The following is a 20,495-nucleotide window of genomic DNA, read 5'->3' as shown; positions in this document are numbered from 1 at the left end:
GCAAATTTCTGAACAATTCTATTCTAAATGGTCGCCTCTTGTTGAGTAGACTCCAGCTCCATTGGAGAAGAGATGAGCTTACCTGGGCTGTGTTTTCTTGCTAGCTTGAGGGTTGGAAACACTAGGATTTTGTCTCCTTTTCCAGTTGAGTTAGGGAAGTGACATGCATTGCCACAAAACAGTTTCTTCAGTTCTGGAGTCCTTAGACAGTCATCTTACTAGCACCTTCCAGCATTCTCCTTTCAGTGAGATAATAAGGGAGGGTTCCTAATCTAAAAGGAAACATGGATGGTGTTCTTATGTTGTATGACAAGAAATATGAAATAATTCTGAAAAATTTAGTCATTCTTCTTTTAAATTTAGAAACCCATTTTTTATATTTATAATATTTAAAGCCATTAAAAGTTAAGATGTCATAATTAAAATAATCTTTTAACATTTTACATTAATTAGCATTTAGCAGATGACCATAATAAATTATTTTTAATTATGTTACATTAATTGCCAATACAAATTTCTTTCTGGTTTTTACAAATCTGTTTGCAAAATTTTATTTTGTCATTTATTAAATTTTTGTATAATTAGCTGCTACATTGCAGGTATAGGAACTTCCAGTATTAAGCATGATTACAAATACTTCAGTTTTCATGTCTTACCTTTTATTAATAGTCTAAAAGTTATAAAATGCTTTGTGCATTAGTATTGGTAACATTCTTTAGTATGAACTATCATTTGAAAAATGTTAGGAACATAGCTTTCCCATCTTATTTATTTTCTTGAGGTGGGGTCTCACTCTGTCGCCCAGGCTGGAGTGCAGTGGCCTGACCTTGGCTCACCACAACCTCTGCCTCCTGGGTTCAAGCTATTTCTCCTGCCTCAGCCTCCTGAGTAGCTGGGATTACAGGCACGGGCCACCACGACCTGCTAATTTTTGTGTTTTTAGTAGAGATGAGATTTCACCATATTGATCATGCCGGTCTCGAACTCCTCACCTCAGGTGATCCACCTGCCTTGGCCTCCCAAAGTGTTGGGATTACAGGAGTGAGCCACCACGCCAAGCCTATTTATTTTAGATACAGTGTCTTCCTCTGTTGACCAGGTTGAAGTGCAGGGGTGTAGTCATAGCTCACTGCAGGCTCAGACAATCCTTCTGCCATGGCCTCCCAAAGTGCTGGGATTACAGGCATGGGCCACTGCACCTGGCCTAAATTGTAATAATTTTACAGTTTGCCTCAAATGAGGGGTGACGTCTGGGCAAGGTTTGCTGGGGGCCTCCCACATGCAGGCAGTCTCTCTGCTGTGCCCTCCACCAGCACTGAGGGTCACCTGCCCACAGGCACCCCTCTCCTTTCCCCTCTGGGGAAGGCCAGAAGTGACTTTTGAGGTTACCCACGGGACTTTGTCTGGAAAAGTGTGTGAAGCTGAAGCTGATGGCCTCAGTGTCCAAAGGGGAACACTTCCCACAGGCATTTGGAAGCCACAGACCTGACAGTGGGGTCCTGGTCTTGGGGGTCTCAGTCACCTGGCCACCCATTCCTTCCTCACTTAGGCATCCACCTAGCGGGCTGCCCACACCCTCTTCTATCTGTCTGTGCTCAGCCAATCAGGCAAGCCAGGGTTACAGCCCTCCCTGTCCTGGGCCCTGGCTCCATGAAGCACCATGTGCCTTGAAAGACCTCCCTGATTGATCCCGTCTCCCCAGTATCTTCTGCTAAGGCAGAGGTTTCCCTTGGCCCCTGCTCTGGTCTGCTTCCTTGGCACAGTTTCTAGCTGTGCCTGACACAGCCCACCTGCCTGGCTTCTGCCCAAACCTGCAGCCAGGCCATGTGACAGCTGCAAATGAATGCCCAAACATTCATCCAGCCCCACCCAGAAGAGCCAAACAGCACTCACACCCTAACCCACATACCCTCACCTGCCCACCCCCACCCACACACCCCTACCCACACACCCTCACCCACACCCACACACCCCCACCCACACACCCCCACCCACAGACCCCCACCCTCACCCGCACACCCTCACCCACACACCCTCACCCACACACCCTCACCCACACACCATCACCCACACACCCCTACCCACACCCACACACCCCCACCCACACACCCCCACCCACAGACCCCCACCCTCACCCGCACACCCTCACCCACACACCCTCACCCACACATCCTCACCCACATACCCTCACCAGCACACCCTCACCCACACACCCTCACCCGCACACCATCACCCACACACCCCTACCCACACACCCTCACCCACACACCCCCACCTGCACACCCCCACCCACACACCCCTACCCACACACCCTCACCCACACACCCCCACCTGCACACCCCCACCCACACACCCCTACCCACACTGGCACACCCTCACCCGCACACCCTCACCTGCCTGGTCCTGCTGCGCCCCCACCCCACCCTCCCTCTAAACCTACTGGGTGAGCAGCTTCCCCTACATTCGCTTGCTCCACCTCCTCCTAGAGCTGGGTCACATACCAATTCCCACGCTCTTGGCAGGTTGGTCATGGTCCCGGCAGATCTGAGGACAGGATGGGCACAGGACTGTGTGCAGCATAGAAAGGTCAAGGAGTGCAGCCTCGTACTCTGTGCCAGCTGCCAGCCCCTGGAGCTTACTAGGCTGATGGGGACAAAGAATGCACCAGAGGGGACAGTGACCATTGCCCCTGGGTTAGTCCACCACAGGACTGTTGGGAAGTCCATGGATGTACTGATTGCCCTGTTGCATTGGTCCTCAGGGGCAGATGCTGAGATGGGGTTAGGAGAACAAAGGGGAGGAAGGGAGCTTGGCATGGTGGCTCATGCCTGTAAATCCTAGCACTTGGGGAGGCCCAGGTGGGAGGATTTCTTGAGGCCAGGAGTTTGAGACCAGCCTGGGTAACATAGCAAGACCCTGTCCCTACAAAAAAAAATATTAAAAATTAGCCAGCCATGGTGGCTGTATTCCCAGCTACTCGGGAAGCCGAGGTGGGAGGAACAGTTGAGCCTAGGAGTTGTCAATAGAAATCAAGTGTTGGGATATTGAGAATGGCATTATGATGAGGGTCCAGAGTATGTTGTTAATACTAATGGTATAATTTTGAGCTTCTGATATATACACAAACATGTATAGCTACACCAGAGATTGTGCTCAAGATTTGACTTACATTAGCTTGTTTAAGCCTCTCCCACACACTATTTGAGGCAGGTAGTGTTGTTATTTTATGGATGACAAAACTGAGAAGCAGAAAATGTAGGAAACTTGCCCAAGAACACACAGCCACGAAGCAGACACCAGAACCAGAGCCCTAGGCTCACAAACTTCACTGCCTTCACTCCTAGGCTCTATGTTATTCTGACCATCTCTCAGCCAGGAAGTCACTTCCTTATGCAAATGACATTGTTGGTGCTGATGGTGAAATATTTCTATTCTCACAACATTGGAAAGAGAGAGCCTGATTTGTTAGCTAAGCCCCAAGGGTTTCTCCTACCATTTCTGAGAGATGGAAACTTTTTTTTGCCCCTAAACTGTGGCAAAGGAAACAGAGAGGAAGAAACAGCCATCAGAAGACTAAAAATCTCTCATCTTTGCAAATAAGAATTCACTCTCAGCTTTTTTGCATGCAGCACTGGGAAGAGACCTTGTTTTTTATTCTATCAACTTATCCATTTAACAATTTATTGAGAACCTGTTGTGTATCCAATGCACTGCTGCCATTGGTCATGTAGAAATCAATGCAGCATGGTCCTTTCCCCAAGCAACTCAGTCTCCTGCTTGGTTCTCTTTTCTGGATCATTTTAATTATGGTTCTCCTTTTAAGTAAAGGACAAACAGAGAAGTAGCACTGAGTCAGATTTTTGCCACTAGTCTTATACAGGCGTCCTATTTTTCTTAATGCTCCCCACACATGGAATCTGAGCCAGCTGAGCCCTGAAACCTTCCAGGCTGAGAATGTAGTGTGGCACTTCACATGAGACTGTGCAGGAGTCGATACAACTGGCATGTTAGCCACAGAAACCCTGCCAAGCATTCGGGAGTAGAAGGGGTGGACAGGACCCCACCTACTTTTCCTAATCTCATGGATATCAGGCACCAGGCAGCCTTGTCCCTAGAATGGAGACATCTCAGGTAGGGGTTGTCACTGTTCCAAGCTTCCTTTGATGCCGTTTTGATCCTGGATGTAGAGTTGCCACATGGAGAGTGAAATCACCAGAATATATAATTGAGAGGAATGGAAAGATGGACAGATACCTAAATAGATACATAAATACTTTGCAGAAGTCTGGGACAGTGGAACGTAGGAAGAGAGCCTCAGCTAGAGAGAGAACAGTAGGTTGATTGTGGTAAAGGGAAGACTTCACTTTGTTATTCAGTATACTTATTTATTGAATTGTTTAAACAATATGTATATCTTTATAATTAAAAGATAATTTGGGGCCGGGCGTGGTGGCTCACACCTGTAATCCCAGCACTTGGGGAGGCTGAGGTGGGTGGATCACGAGGTCAGAATTTTGAGACCAGCCTGGCCAACATGGTGAAACCCCATCTCTACTAAAAATACAAAAAATTAGCTGGGCCTGGTGGCAGGCACCTGTAATCCCAGCTACTCAGGAGGCTGAGGCAGGAGAATCACTTGAACCTGGGAGGCAGAGGTTGCAGTGAGCCGAGATGGTGCCATTGCACTCCAGCCTGGGTGACAGAGCAAGACTCCGTCTCAAAAAAAAAAAAAAAAAAAAAGAGAGAATTTGGGCTTTAGAATAAGATTGGAGTGTGAATCCTGGCTTCTGCTATTTCTGAGAGCTATGTGACTGTGGGCAAATTGTTTCAGTTCTCTAAACCCCTAATTCCCTTGTTTATGAAATGGAGGTCATGGGGATTGAATGAGATTAAGTCCTGTATAAAATGCTGATGGAGCTCTCAATAACATCAGCTCTTTATTATTAATAGCATTAGGCGAGGCTGAGAGTCAGCTACAGAGGAGACCTCTGTGGGCAGAAGAGAACCACAGAGGAGTTAGCAAGTAGCAGTAGAGCCGAGTGAGGAATGGGTTCCATTTAATGCGGTGTCAAGTGCACTCCTCATTAGGGAGATGTACCTCCCTCCCTTCTTAACCTGCCAGCACTTGTTTTCTCCTGGGGAAACACCCGGTATGGCAAGCTTTGTATGTGGTAAGGTGGCTGAGAACATGAGCCCTGGTGCCATTGATTTCCATTCTAGCTGTGCCACTTACTTGCTTAGTCAGTTTCCTCACCTGTAGAATGGGAATGGTGATTGTGTCTACCTCAAGAATTGTCTCACCAATTAAGTGAGTTAATGCATGGGAAGGGCTTCAGAAGAGCCTGGCACAGAGTAAGTGATTTATAAATATGAGTGCATATTCTATACTCTGGTTCTACAGTAATCCTAAGACTTTCGAAGACCCTGAACACTCTTCCTTTTGGAGATTTCAACCCACATTTTATCAAACATACTGAAAGTCACCCACATTTCACGTTAATTATTATTATTATTTGCTGTAGTATGTTTAAAAGAGGTTTTAATGATTTTGCTTGTGGTTGGCTGTGACTAACTCATGGCTATGAGGCCTTAGCAATCGCTGGACTTATTTGAAAACCCTTTCAAAGTGAGTAATTCTAAGGAACAAATTGTTTTTAAGTGTAATACAATTTGTATGAACATCAACCTTAACAATTAATGATGTTTTCATAACATTCCATTATGTAGACATTTAATTAAAGTTTTATCTATTTCGATTTTTCAGTTTTCTCTTTTTGTATTTTGAAGCCAAAAAAAAAAAGTGTTTTCAGACCTCAGGTTAAGGGAATAGATGAAAGCGGTTAGCAGGGACCAGAAAGACCTCTTGGCCACCCTCCCGAAGTTGTGGTTCAGCAGAATCAGGCAGAGCCTGGGTGCAGAAGGGACCTATAAGCTTATCTATCCCTGTTCTTCCCTTTTATGAATGGAATAACTCATGTGCAAGGAGGGGAGTGACTTGCCCAGAAGATAGTATAGTTTGATTCTTCGAATGCAGAGTCCTGAGCCCTTTCAAACTTCTTGTTGTTTGTTTTACACGTTCCAAGATGATATTCAAGGAGTGGTTCTCAAAGCCTAGGGGAGTGACCTCATGAGAGGTCAAGGCCGCTGATGCTGGGAAGACTCATACAGGTCCACCCAGGCTGCACGTGTGTGTAACCCAATGACCAAATCAACAGTGACTTGAACCCGCAGCCAGGGGAGTGTGAGTGAAATATGAGCAGACGTTTTCACCAGCTGTTAAAACCTAGCAGGAGCATGAGGAATCAATCGCAGACTGTGCCTCAGCAAACCTCCATGAGGAAGGCTTAAGGGAGCGGAAGAGCAGTCACAGGTCTCCACTAGCCAAGAGCAAATCCAAGCAGAGCTAAGCGATTTTGTGTCCTCTGGAGCAAGGCAACCCCATAACCTTGCAGACTTTCGGGAATGATGGAAGCTGAGAAGCTACATGGCCATGTCAGGAGGATGATGAGATTGCCAGGCAGCTGCCATCAAGTTAGGGTTCAGAGCGGTCCTGGAAGAGAAGGAGATGCCCCTGCCCAGGACCACACAGGACAGAAGGGCATCTGGACAGTGCCAGGCCATGTTCAGAATGTGAAGGGGCTTTCCCATAGGAAGGTTATGGGCCCAAACACTTATTGAGCACTTACTGTGTGGCTGGCATAGTCAAAAAGTGTTAAAGGAAGGGAGAGAGAAACTGCGAGGGAAGAGAGGAGGAGGAGCCCCTGTACAGCAGGTGCTGTCACTCTGAGGCTCCTCCATGTCCACAGTTGGTGGCTTCTACCTTACATCTTTATACCTTTGAATTGAATGAAATGTATTTTCTCTTGGTCATTAGGGCACTGGTGCACAATTTCAGTATGACCTTGTTGGTTCGTTCCACCTGGTCATTAAGGTTCTGGGGACTGTTTATGAAGCAGTATCATACAGGAGAAGGAGGGAGGCAAACCTGGTTTTGAATTCCAGCCTAGCCACTATATAGCTGTGGTACCATAGAGACATTCTTTACCCTCTCTGAAAGTGAGTTTCTTCATCTGGGCAATGGGCGCTAAGAATTCTTGCTTCCCAGGGCTATAGCAATGTGCTAACACAGTCCCTGCTACATCATAGTAGAGGCCCCATAGAGTGCCTTTTCATGTCCCATGGTCAAGGTGGTCTTGCCTGAAACTAAGACATAGCTCATTGTACTGCTCAAGTCAGAGCAAGCCAAGTGCTCTTTGGACAACCAATGTGCCTAAGCCTGGGTCCTGAGAGTCCTAAAAAGGAACAGGGCATGGCTCTGGATCTCAGGGAAACAGAGTCAGATGTGGGGGAGACATAGATCTGGGAAAAAAAAAGCACCGGGCTTGGGGTCTGGAGTTTGGGTCACCTTCCCAGCTTTGCCACAGATTTGCTATGTGTCCTTGATTAAGTCACAGTTCTCTGAATCTCAGTTTCCTCTTCTCTCCTGCAAGGGCAAAACTTGATGGTCTCTGAGATTCATCCTTGTTGAGTAAGTGCTAAGCTGCATGGCACAAATTTCAGATGCTTCTTTAAGTGTGTCCAAGAAGAAAATTCTCAGAGTCAGTTGGAGTGCCTGGGAGTGGCTAGGAAAAATTAGGGAAATGATGCCAACATTTAGCCACAAGTGATACAACTAACTTAGGAGTCTGCTCCTGATCTCATGGGGGTCTTAAATTCTTCCCTCCAGTCCTTCTCTCTTGGGTTGTATTAGAAAGATTACTGAGGTAACCTTAAGCACAGCAGGTTGGATTCAGGTTAGATTTAAGGAAGGACTTCCAAACAAATGCTTTTAAAGGTGTGAGCTTGTAAGTGAACAGAGAGAAAGGCATCATGTACTTTTTAAAAGACTTAAGATGCTGGGCACAGGTATATTTTGCGTTCCTGAAAACTGTGTGCTAACAGAATACTCTGAATCAGTCCTGCTTAAAATGCACCAGAGTGTTCACTATTTAAAGGCATGGGGATGCCCTTAAGTTCACCTGTTTATGAATACGAGCTTTGTTTAGCCAGGTTTTTAAGGTGAAGATTCCCTAGCTGGATCTCTGTCACGCAAAGTTCAAATGTAATCTTCCTCAGAGGCAGAGAAATAAATTCAATGCATTCTCAAGGTTGCTTTCAGATCTATGGGTCCAGGAATGCATCAAATACAAGGAAAATGTTTATGATGTTTCTGTATTGGCCAACATTCCTGGCTTCTGTCCCTGGAGGACCTGCAGAGCCAGCAGTCTCTTCTTTGAGTATGTCTCAATCGTGAGCACCAGGCAAAACCACAGGAGCAGTACCATTGTTCTGGAGAGTTTAGTCTGGGGCCTACTGGGAGTTGAGTAGAAGTTGGAATCTGATTTGACTTCCATTTACTCTGCACCTTGTACTTTGCAGTAACAAGACTGTCAGTGCCATGGGGCAGGGAGTATTTGTGATTTGCTTCTCATTGCCTGGCATGGAACAGGTACTCAATAAATGATGAATGAATGAATGAATGAATGAAAATGGACACATCAATTCTAGTTGACTTTCTGGCCTTTGGCCAGGTACTTAACTGCTCTGAGCCCCAGTTTCTGCATCCATAGCATGGGGGATAGTAAGAGTTCCTACTTCACAGGGTTGTCATCAGAATTCAATGAGACAAAATATGCAAAGTACTTAGCGTGTTGTGTAGAATGTAACAGGCACTCAACCAATGTTAGCTTAGTACTACTTTTTCTGTGTAAGATTATGTTGTCCTTTCCACAGCCCTGTAAGGAGAAATATACCATCCCCACTGAACAGATGAGAAAACTGAGGCTCAGAGGTGTCAGGTGACTGCCTGAGGTCACAGGTGGGACTGGGGCTCCTTGGTCTGTCCTCTTTCTACTGCAAAACAGTCTGGTGAAGCCACAGAAGGACCCATTCCTGCTAATGAGGCACTAAATGTAATACACGAGGAACTCTCAGGAATATGTGGAAATTCTCCTGGGTTTTCCAGCTCCTGAGAGTGCCCTGGCTTTGTGGGGTGAAGTCCTTTGATTGCCTCAGGTTCCTGATCTGTTCATGACCATGTTAGCCCAAAAGGTGGCAGAGCTCCATGTAAGTGCTACTGTTCTTTTTGTCTCCCTGACTCTCCCCTGCTACCCACCTGCATCGCCTTAGGCATTTATTCTTTGCTTAAACATGCCTATTTGCAGAGACACACTGAGCTAAGCAGCAAAAGTGGAGGTTTCCAGTGAGAAGTCCACTGTGAGGGAATAGGGTGTCAGGAGAGGTCCTACCAGCTCATCTTGACCGAGATGCTCGTGTGCTGTGCTTTTGAAAACGCAAGCAGTCAAAGAACATTTAAAATGCACTCAGTGGTTACTCTCCCTTTGTGGAACCGAGCAGACAGGAGTGCAGGTGTGAAACATGACGTCCATATGGAAATAGAAGGACAAAACACGGTCTTTGTTAACTTGATTATCTACCCTGTGGTTAGAAATGAGGGCCTGGCTAAATGCAACACAGAGAATCTAGAAACTTTGTTTTGCAAAAAAAGGCACCTACCCCATTTACAGTTTACTGCACTATTATTAATAAGGAGCTTATGAGTCTATTAGATACGGTCTTTGCCTTCTTTCTCGATTCTAAGGTTGGGTTTCTGGGGACAGTGAAAAGCCCCAAAGGTGGGAAAAGCAAGAGGAGGGCAAACAGAAAGTCTGCAAACTCCATCATCCGAATAACAGGGCTGATGCTTTAGAGTGTGCTGCTTGAAAATCTGGTGTGCATATTTAAATTATAGCTTTCCACACACAGAAAGGGCAGCCGTTCCCTTTAGCCCAGCCCCTCCTTTTAGCCCAGCCCCCTTTCCCTCAATATTAAAATAGAGGACAAAAGGGGTGCTTTTTTTCCTGGGTTTCTATTTTGGTATGAATTTACAAAATGTGGTTTAACTATTGATTTTATAGGAAGAATGTCACATTTTAAGATTCAGTGTTAGGCGTGGAGCTCTCTAAAAGATTGTTAAGTAAGTATCAAGGCCAGGAAAAAGGTGCTGTGCAGCAATGCCCAGCAATAGAGGGCATTCAGGCAGGAGGGGCTGCCATTCATCAGCTACCCAGTCTGAGTTCTCCTCTGCACAGACTTCGGAGATATAGCAAAGGCAGAGCAGTGTTCTCCTCAGCACAGACCTGGGCGGGCAGGCAGGCCGGGGGCACCGCAAGGGCGCAGCTGCGTTCTGCTCAGCACAGACCCCGGGGGACACCGCGAAGGCAGAGCAGTGTTCTCCTCAGCACAGACCTTGCGGGCACTGCCTCGCTTTGGGACAACTCGGGGCCACATCGACAGTGAATAAAATCCTTCCTGTTTGCAGCCCTGAATAATCAGGGTCAGAGACCAGTTAGAAGGGTTCAGTGTGGAAAACGGGAAACCAAAAGCCCCTCTGAATCCTGCCCACTGAGGTTCTCCCCAGCCAAGGCGAGGTGGCCACAGTGCAAGATCCACACCGCAGCCTCGGAAGACAAATGCAGCATTCCTAATGCAGACATGACACCCAAAATATGACACCCCCATTGCTCATGTAACAAGCACCTGTAATGCTAATGCACTGCCTCAATACAAAAATATTAATATAAGATCCGCAATCCCCTCATTGCCATGCAGTCCTAAGACAGCGATCATAACAATCAACATTGACATAGTCAATACAAACGTAGTAACGAACCTAGGGTTAAGGTTGGTGTTAGGGTTAGGGGTTAGGGGTTAAGTTTAGGGTTAGGAGTTGGAGATAGGAGTTAGGGTCAGAGTTAAGGGTTAGGAGTCAAGGTTTAGAGTTAGGGGTTAAGAGAGGTTAGTGGTTTGGGATTAGGGGTTAGGGTGAGGGTGAGGGTTGGGGTTAGGGTTAAGGGTCCGGGGTTAGGGGTTAGGGGTTAGGGTCAGGGGATAGGGGTCAGGGTCAGGGGTTAAGGGTCAGGGTCAGGGGTCAGGGTCAGGGGTCCTACTCTGTGGGTTGTCTACTCTGCTGACTGTTTCCTTTGCAATACAGAAGCTCTTTAGTTTAATTAAGTCCCAGCTATTTGTCTTTGTTTTTATTGCATTTGCATTTGGGTTCTTGGTCATGAAATCCTTGCCTATACCAATGTCTAGAAGGGTTTATCCAGTGTTATCTTGTAGAATTTTTATGGTTCTGGAATTAGGTTTAAGTTCTTAATCCATCTTGAGTAGATTTTTGTATAAGGTGAGAGATGAGAATCCAATTTTATTCCCCTACATGTGGCTCGCCAATTATCCCAAAATCATGTGTTGAAAAGGGTGTCCTTTCCCCACTTTATGTTTTTGTTTACTTTGTCGAAGATCAGTTGGCTGTAAGTATTTGGGTTAATTTCTGGGTTCTGTCTTCTGTTCCATTGGTCTATGTGCCTATTTTTAAACCAGTACCATGCTGTTTTGGTAACTATGGCCTTATTGTACAGTTTGAAATCAAGTAATGTGATGCCTCCAGGTTTGTTCTTTTTGCTTAGCCTTGGTCTGACTACATGGCTTTCTTTTGGTTCCATATTAATTTTAGAATTGTTTTTGTAATTCTGTGAAGATTGACAGTGGTATTCAGATGGGGATTGCATTGAATTTGTAGATTGCCTTTAACAGAATGGTAATTTTCACAATATTGGTTCTACCCATCCATGAGCATGGGGATGCGTTTCCATTTGTTTGTGTCATCTATGATTTCTTTTCTTTCTTGTTTTTTGTTTTTTTTTTTTCAGAGGGAGTTTCGCTCTTGTCGCTGAGGTGGGAGTGCAATGGTGTGATCTTGGCTCACTACAACTTCTGCCTACTGGGTTCAAGTGATTCTCCTGCCTCAGCTTCCCGAGTAGCTGGGATTATAGGCATGCACCACCATGCTTGGCTCCCTCTATGATTTCTTTCAGCATTGTTTTGTAATTTTCATTGTAGAGGTCTTTTGATTCCTTTCCTAGGTATATTCCTAAGTTTTGTTGTTTTATTTTTGTTTGTTTTTTGCAGCTATTGTAAAAGGGGTTGAGTTCTTGATGTGATTATCTGCTTGGTAGCTGTTGATGTATAGAAGAGCTACTGATTTGTGTCCATTAATCTTGTATCTGGAAACTTTGCTGAATTCTTTTATCAGTTCTAGGAGCTTTCTAGAGGAGTCCGTAGGGTTCTCAAGGAGAAAGGTCATATCATCAGCAACCAGTGACAGTTTGACTTCCTCTTTACCGATTTGGATTTCCTCTATTTCCTTCTTCTGTCTGATTGCTCTGGCTAGGACTTCCAGTACTATGTTGAAGAGGAGTGGTGAGAGTAGTCTCCTCATCTTGCTTCAGTTCTCAAAGGGAATGCTTTCACCTTTTCCGCATTCAGTATTATGGTGGCTGTGGGTTTGTCCTAGATGGCTTTTATTACATTAAGCTATGTCCCTTGTATGCCTATTTTGCTGAGAGCTTTAATCATAAAGCAATGCTAGATTTTGTCAAATGCTTTTTCTGCATCTGTTGATATAATTGTGTGAGTTTTTAAAATTCTGTTTATTTGGTGTATCACATTTACTGACTTGCATATGTTAAACCATTCCTGTATCATTGGTATGAAACACACTTGATCATGGTGGATTATCTTTTTGATATGTTGTTGGATTCAGTTAGATAGTATTTTGTTAGGGATTTTGGCTTCTGTGTTCATCAAGGATATTGGTCTGTAGTTTTCTTTTTTGGTTATGTTCTTTCATGGTTTTGGTATTAGGGTGACGCTGGCTTCATAGAATGAATCAGGGAGGGTTTCTTCTTTCTCTGTCTTGTGGAATAGTGTGAAAGGATTGGTATCCTTTCTTCTTTGAATGAAAGAAGACATTCTTTGAATGTCTGGTAGAATTCTGCTGTGAATCTGTCTGGTTCTCGGCTTTTTTTTTTGGAAATTTTAAAATTACCATTTCAATCTTGCTGCTTGATTTATTGGTCTGCTTGGGGTATCTAATTCTTCCTGATTGAAGTTAGGAGGGTTGTATTTTTCCAGCAGTTTATCCAACTCTTCTAGGTTTTCTAGTTTATGTGCCAAAAGGTGTTCATAGTACCCTTGAATAACCTTTAATATTTCAGTGGTGTCAGTTGTAATATCCCCTGTTTCATTTCTTAGTGAGGTTATTTGGATTTTCTCTCTTCTTGGTTAATCTTGCTGATAGTCTATCAATTTTATTTATCTTTTCAAATAACCAACTTTTTGTTTTATTTATGCTTTGTATTTGTTGTTGTTGTTCTTGTGTCAATTTCATTTAGTTCTGCTCTGATCTTGGTTATTTCATTTGTTTGATGGGATTGGGTTTGGCTTGTTCCTGCTTCTCTGGTTCCCTGAGATGTGAACTTAGATTGTCTGTTTGTGCTCTTTCAGACTTTTTGACGTCAGTGTTTAGGGCTACAAACTTTCCTCTTAGCAGTGCCTTTGCTGTATCCCAGAGGTCTTGATAGGTTGTGTCATCCAGTTCGAAGAAATTTTTTACATTTCCATCGTGATTTCGTTTTTCACCCAATGCTCATTCAGGAGCAGGTTATTTAAATTCCATGTATTTGCATGGTTTTGAAGATTCCTTTTGGAGTTGATTTTCAGTTTTGTTCACTGTGATCTGAGAGAGTGCGTGATACAATTTCAATTTTCTTCAATTTACTGAGACTCGTTTTACGGCCTATCATATGGTCTATATTAGAGAAAATTCCATGTGCTGTGGAATAGAATGTGTATTCTGTGGTTGTTGGATGAAATGTTCTGTATATATATGTTAAGTCCATTTGTTCCAAAGTATAGTTTAAATCCAGTGTTTCTATGTTGACTTTCTGTCTTGATGACCTGTCTAGTGCTGTCAGTGTAGTATTGAAGTCCCCCACTATCATTGTGTTGCTGTCTATCTCATTTCTTATGTCTACTAGTAATTGTTTTATAAATTTGGGAGCTCCAGTGTTAGGTTCATGTATGTTTAGGATTGTCATATTTTTCTGTTGGATGAGACCTTTACCATTATATACTGCCTGTCTTTGTCTCTTTTAGCTACTGTTGCTTTAAAGTTTGTTTTGTCTCATATGAGAATAGCTACTGCTGCTCGCTTTTGGTGTCCATTTGCATGAAATGCCTTTTTCTATTCCATAATCATTCTGATGCAAAAACAATTGTAACTCTCTTTCTAGTGCCTACATTTCCTGTGAGCCCCAGTTGTGCATAGCAGAAAATACGGAGGCATCTAGGAAAACCCAGGGGCAGGAAGGGCTGGGAGGGAATAAGGCCTTTCAAGGTGTTTGAAGAAGAGACAAAGATGAAGAAGCAGGCATAGTTTCTGAAGAGGTTTTTTGGTTTTTGTTGTTTGCATTTACCTAATTAGTTCTCAACTGCAGAGGCACATTAGAATCTTCTGGGGAATTTTTAAAATACCACTGCATGAGCCACCTGTCATATACACTGATGTAATTGGCCTGAGTTGGGGCCTAGGTGTCTCTCTCTCTCTCTCTCTCTCTCTGTCTCTCTCTCTCTCTCTCTCTCTCTGTCTCTCTCTCTCTTTCTCTCTCTCTGTCTCTCTCTCTCTCTATATACATATATATATGTATATCTCCTGTTCTGTATATATCTATATATCTATAGATATATACGGAACAGGGGATACCAGTGTGTACCTACCATTGAAATCAATTGTTTTCAAGTCTTTTTAGGTCTTATTCTCAGACGGTCTTGGGTAAATGGTGGCTGATTGCCTTCAGCATCTAGAACAAAACACTCTATGGCCCAGAGGAATTCCAGCTGGAATCTATGATCTTATTCTCTTGAGGTAGGGCAGCCAAAGGGAGGATTATCTTCATGTTGAGTCTGATGGCAGGGTAATTTGCTTCATGTGGAGGCAAAGACATATTGTTAGTTTTCCAGCTTCATTGGGAGTTCTAAGTAGCCACATCTCAGGCTAATAGGAAGTCCAGATTGGTTCAAACCTTTTCTTAATTATCCTGTGTAGGAATGGACCATGCAGTATCCTTTAAGGAAGAATCAAGAATGTTTCCACAGAGAATATACATATTTCATCTCTTTCTCTGCTGAATGGATCCCCACTGAAAGCCATGAATTACTCTCATTAGACCCTGTAGAATCCCAGTTTATGGCAGTGACATTAAAAACATCTAGTTTATGACTTGGATTAGGCAGCCTGTAAAATGGCTTCCAGTGATCCCTGCTTTCTGGTATGTATGCCTTTGTATAATACCCTCCTCATGAGTGTAGGCAGAGGTAACATCACTTTTGAAACTAGGTTATATATATTAAAACAAACAAACAAACCTGTGGCTTCCATTTTGGGTACTTTATCTCACACTCTGATTTCTTGCTCCGTGGGAAACAGACTGTAATATTGTAAGCAGTGCTATGGAGAGGTCCATGTGGTAAGGAAGTGATAGGTCCTGATAACAGCCAGTGAGGATCTAAGGTGGATCCCTTTCTGAGTTGAATATTGAGATAGATGACTACAGCCCTGGGCTACACCTTGATTGCACCTCATGAGGAATTCTGACCAAAAACACTGTGCTGAACCATGTCCAGGCTCCTGAGCCACATAAACTATGAGAAAACAAATATTTGTTTCAAGCCATTAAGTTTTAATTTGTTACACAGCAATAGATAACTACCACATGGAAGGATTCAATAAGAGAAGGGTTTTTCATAAGTGAAATGTTATTTTCATCTCACATTTCAATTATTAGAATATAAATGAAAGAAAATAAATTTGGATAGGCTCTCATAAATTCAATGATAAGAATTTGGAAAATGCAACCACATGAAAACCAGGAAGTAAAAGGAAAACATAAGCGACATCTTCCCAGACGAGAGTAAATATCTGGTTCCCTGAGAAGTGTAGTTTGAGAATGGAGAAATCAGATGTTACTGGAAAGAGGCTAGGACTGTACTATTTCTTGCTTCCTGTCAAGTCTTTTCAACTCAAGAGAAAGTAAATTTTCTTGACAAACCATTCAAAATTAAAGGATAGGTGGGAGTATATGTGTCCCTGAAGGAACAAGTGACCTTCATTGAAATCAGCAGCTTGGTTGAATAAATACTGTACAGAAGTGGAATAAAGAGTAGCTGACAACAATGCTGAAATAGTTACACATGAAGTTTTAATGAGCTATTTCATATTAAGATACATATTGAGAATTCAAACCAGAGAGACCAGTTAATAGATATTTTCCCAACTCGGTTTTAAGGTGATCATAGAAATGATACCCACAAGTTAGTCACAGTGGCCTGCATCCATTTCGATATATCAGTGATGTATTCTGATTGGCCAGTAATCACCTATACTGACTGTTAAATATTTTAGTTATCACTCCTATGCATGGTGAATTTGAGTTCTGGTTTTCTTTAGCCTTGTGTTATTTATGTGTAAAGTTGGATTATGGGAGGCAAAGACTCTCTCATGTATCATTCATGCTCAAGTAAATGGCAGTGGGGTAGGGATGTAAATGAAACTGCGTGATAAGCCCTGCAAGTCATTCTGAGGTATCAATTTTGCTTACTGGTGTTTAATTGCAGACATTGTCATATTAACGCAACCACTAATACATTATGGAGTAAGATGCAAAAATCACATGAGTCTTAAGAGAAAAGAAATGTGCTGTCTGTCATTGGTCCCCTTTGCATTATTCTCTAACTTCATATTTCATACCTCTACTATTAGAGAAATTTCAGTAGAAAATAGTGAGGGGCACCGTTTTACAGTTTTTGTTGTTATAGGAATGCTTTTACTACAGCTAGGTCCCCTCATACATCTTTATGTTCTTTGGCAGTCTAGAGAACCAGAAGAGCAAACTCTATGAGATAGAAACCCTAAGAATTTACCTCCAGCATCCCTTCTCTTCTGTCATTAAATTGAATTTGTAGCCAACTCAAAGGCTGACAATTTATACTATGGTTTTTATGTTTTTATATTATAATTTATATTATGGCTTATGTCAAAATGTTTTGTTCACTGCTTTGAAAGTATCTTCTGTTTACTTTTGTTATCATTTCATATTTTAATTTTTTCCTTTCTAATTGTTAGAAACTCATGTATTTAATTTTATCTTTCAAAGAACATTTTTAAAAGCCTTACTCTGCTTATATGTATATTTTGCACAAAGCTTTCCATTAATAAACAAAAGGTGAATAGGAATCAGAATTGAAAACTACATAATTTCTTTTCTCCTTTTGAGTCAAATCATCACAGTATAGATTAGTCATTCTGTATGAAGTGCATTGCCAAGACATAGTCACATTTGTGTACAAATGTAAAGGCTATATCTCAATAGAAATCAAAAACAAAAAAATGCAGAAGACCATTAGCTAATAATACTAATGATCTAGTGTAGAAAGCATGTGCCAACTGATCTAGACTCTTGTGACAGTTGTATATCTACCCAGCTGCATGACCTTAGGTGTATCAAAGTCTCGATCTCCTAGACTACAAATGAGTAAGAGGGATGGAGGCCCCTTACAGTTTTAAGATTCTAGAATTCTAAGTGTGTGTAACTGGAGAAAATTTTATTTTCTAAAATTTGCATAATAAACTTAAAAATAGGAGAAAAACAAATAATTAAAGTACATATTTCTAGAAGTCTTTTTTAGGTGGCTTACACTACCAGGAATGGATTTACTACTAAATGTTGGTTTTGCCTAATTCAGCATTGCTATGTAATTTGATGGAAGTATAACTCCATAGACAAAGAGCATTTGGTCCTAACATAGCTTGTATTTTACATGTATATATACTATTTCTATTTAAATTTCTGTGTTGTCATGTTTTACCCTTTTAAAATGAAGATTAGTTTTATTATGTATTTTCTTTTGTCTATAAACATTCAATGAATTCACATTGAAAACTGATTATGAACAGATAGTCTGCTAGGCACTAAGGAAACACATATGAAAGACTAAGTCCTCCTCTGCCCTCAATATGCTCACAAGACTACAGTTACTGAAGCCTGATCTCAAAACCTAGCTAGCAAAGTCCTTGAATCAGGTGATAGTTCAGAATACCATTCATGCTCTCTCCCAGGAGTATATCTGAGGAAGAACAGTTCTTTCTAGTTTTCTACATCCTGGTCATATAAGTCAACCACAGGAAAATTAAATGAATCTATTGTTTTGTTGATGTTGACCTAGCCTTTTCATATAACTCTCATCTATAAATGTATTACCAAATACTATTTATTTATGTAAAGGGACTTGAATGACAAATATTTTGAAATTAAAACCACAATGGTTAGCAAACCTTTTAAATTAGATAAATGTTGACCTCCCATTGGTGAACATATAAAGTGGCACCAAGACTTTGGAAGTGGAAATTCATCTTTGTAATAATCCTGTTATCAGTAGGCTGACCTCAAGCCTTCATGACATTCAGGGCCCCTTATTCCTAACTGTATCTTCTATGTTGGGCATTGTGCTCTTGCATCTAACAGGAAAACAACTTTCAGTGCTGCCAACTTTTGAACAGGAGAGATTTCTAAAGATTAGAAAATTACTAAATTTAAATATACATAGTTTTAAAATATGATACTTTTCTACCCATGCATTCAAATATATTCTAACTTTAAAATCCTGTAAATACTTATATTTGTAATGATTTTACTTATATGATCCAATTAATTGGCAAGAATATGTGGTGAAAGATTTTTTACATATTTGTATTGTTCTGTGTGAGACATCTATTGTAAGCATTGCTTCAGGCTCTCATTTTCATCTGCCTTCCAGGATTTGCTGGCCCAAGTGCTGTGTGCTAGACTTAGTGTCAGTCACAAAGGGGAGGGAAACTTGCAGTTAAGCCAGACAGTTTTGTTATTCCTTTAAAATTAAAAGCATATGAAACAGATACAGCTTATTAAGGTTTTTTATAAATAAAATAAACTTAAATAACAAAACAATAAAATTCAAAAACAACTTAAAATAGAGTTTAATGCTGTAATCGTAGGAAAAAATCATGATTATTTGTGGGAAGAACATTATTAAAGGCCATATTCCCAAATATGAATTATACAAAGATAGATTATGTTACTTGAAAAAAACTTAAAGATTTCTCAATTTTACTTTGAGGAATTATAAAATGTTATTTTGTGGCAAGTAAGATGAAGTACAGTATTATCATCAATCACTGTTGCTATCTTATATACAAGATTTTTGGAAACATCCTTTTAGCAATACCTTTTCCACTTGAGCAGCATTAGAAATTTTGTTCTTGTTAATAGGTATAAGCATGTTCTAATCCTGTACTTTTGTTAAATGGCCAGGTTGCAGAAATCTTTTCACTTGTGCCCTTCCCGCAGGCTCTGTATATTGTTCTGGGTGGAAGCATCCTTGTTGATATAATTAAGTGCCTCATGTGACTCCAGGTTGAGGCCAGGGTCAAACATGAGGAATTCAAAATACATTCAAGAGAGTTGAGTTCAAACTTTATTCCAAAGGGAGGTCACAGGGCCTGCTATGGTTGGATTTGGTAGGAACAAGTTAGTGTGGCCCATATCCCCATTGCTGTAGCAGAAATTGTGGCGTCTGTGGCAGGAAAAGAGAAAGACTATATTTTGATCTTTGTGGAGGAGCTCACTGTCCTTGAATCTCATCTGTTATAAAGAACATAAATGGGTGGACATTTTCTGCATGCCTGGATCTTTCTACCTGTGTTTGTGGTGGTAGCAGGTGAAGAGATTGTGCTGATTCCTTTAAAGTCATATTCCCAAGATGCAGGTGTGACTTGTCCAGAGAATATCACCTGAGAGGAAATCCTAGAGAAGGATGATGAAGAGAAAAATGGCTTTTTCTCAGGTGACTGTGTCTCAGATTAGGAGCAGTGTTCACTCTGCCTCCTGGAATGCCATTTGCTTAGAACTTACAAACCTGTACTTCTTGACTTTATGCTGTTTCTCCCTATAAGTTTGTTTAAACATTTTTTCTTCTCATGATAGTCAAGCAACTCTGAAAAAATGTTATTTTCTATACACTAGAGCCTTCTCAACATTCTCTTCATCTTGGCTTCTTCTCTGCCATGCAGAATTCTCATCATTAATTTATGACTCGTAATATTAAAAATATTCCCTTTGGCTGGGTGCGGTGGCTCATGCCTATTATCCCAGCACTTTGAGAGGCCGATGTGGGTGGATGACCTGAGGTCAGGAGTTCGAGACCAGCCTGGCCAACATGGTGAAACCCTGTCACTTCTAAAAATACAAAAAAATAGCTGGGCATGGTGGCGGGTGCCTGTAATCCCAGCTACTTGGGAGGCTGAGGCAAGAGAATCACTTGAACCCAGGAGGTGGAGGTTCTGGAGGTTGCAGTGAGCCTACATCATGCCACTGCACTCCAGCCTGGGCAACAGAGAGAGACTCCATCTCCAAAGGAAAAAAAAAAAGAAAAATACCCTTTGTTGCTGGTGCTGGTGCACATGGAAAGGCATGGATACCCAAGATTTCTACTGGGGAAGAGGTGGGGTTCTTAGATATTCA

At 42.0% G+C, this 20,495-nt stretch overlaps 1 long non-coding RNA gene across 1 annotated transcript; it reads left to right on the top strand.

Moving 5' to 3' along the window:
* Positions 1–8,971: 8,971 nt before the first annotated feature.
* LOC130541130 (uncharacterized) lies at positions 8,972–15,204 on the top strand. The gene is made up of 3 exons (XR_008955175.1): positions 8,972–9,105; positions 14,682–14,806; positions 14,987–15,204. It is a non-coding gene; the product is annotated as an uncharacterized LOC130541130 (long non-coding RNA).
* The last annotated feature ends 5,291 nt before the right edge of the window (positions 15,205–20,495 follow it).

The sequence above is a fragment of the Pan paniscus genome, chromosome 22 (assembly GCF_029289425.2).
Source record: "Pan paniscus chromosome 22, NHGRI_mPanPan1-v2.0_pri, whole genome shotgun sequence".
In the NCBI taxonomy this organism is placed as follows: Eukaryota; Metazoa; Chordata; class Mammalia; order Primates; family Hominidae; genus Pan; species Pan paniscus.
This window is presented reverse-complemented; position numbering and strand designations above follow the sequence as displayed.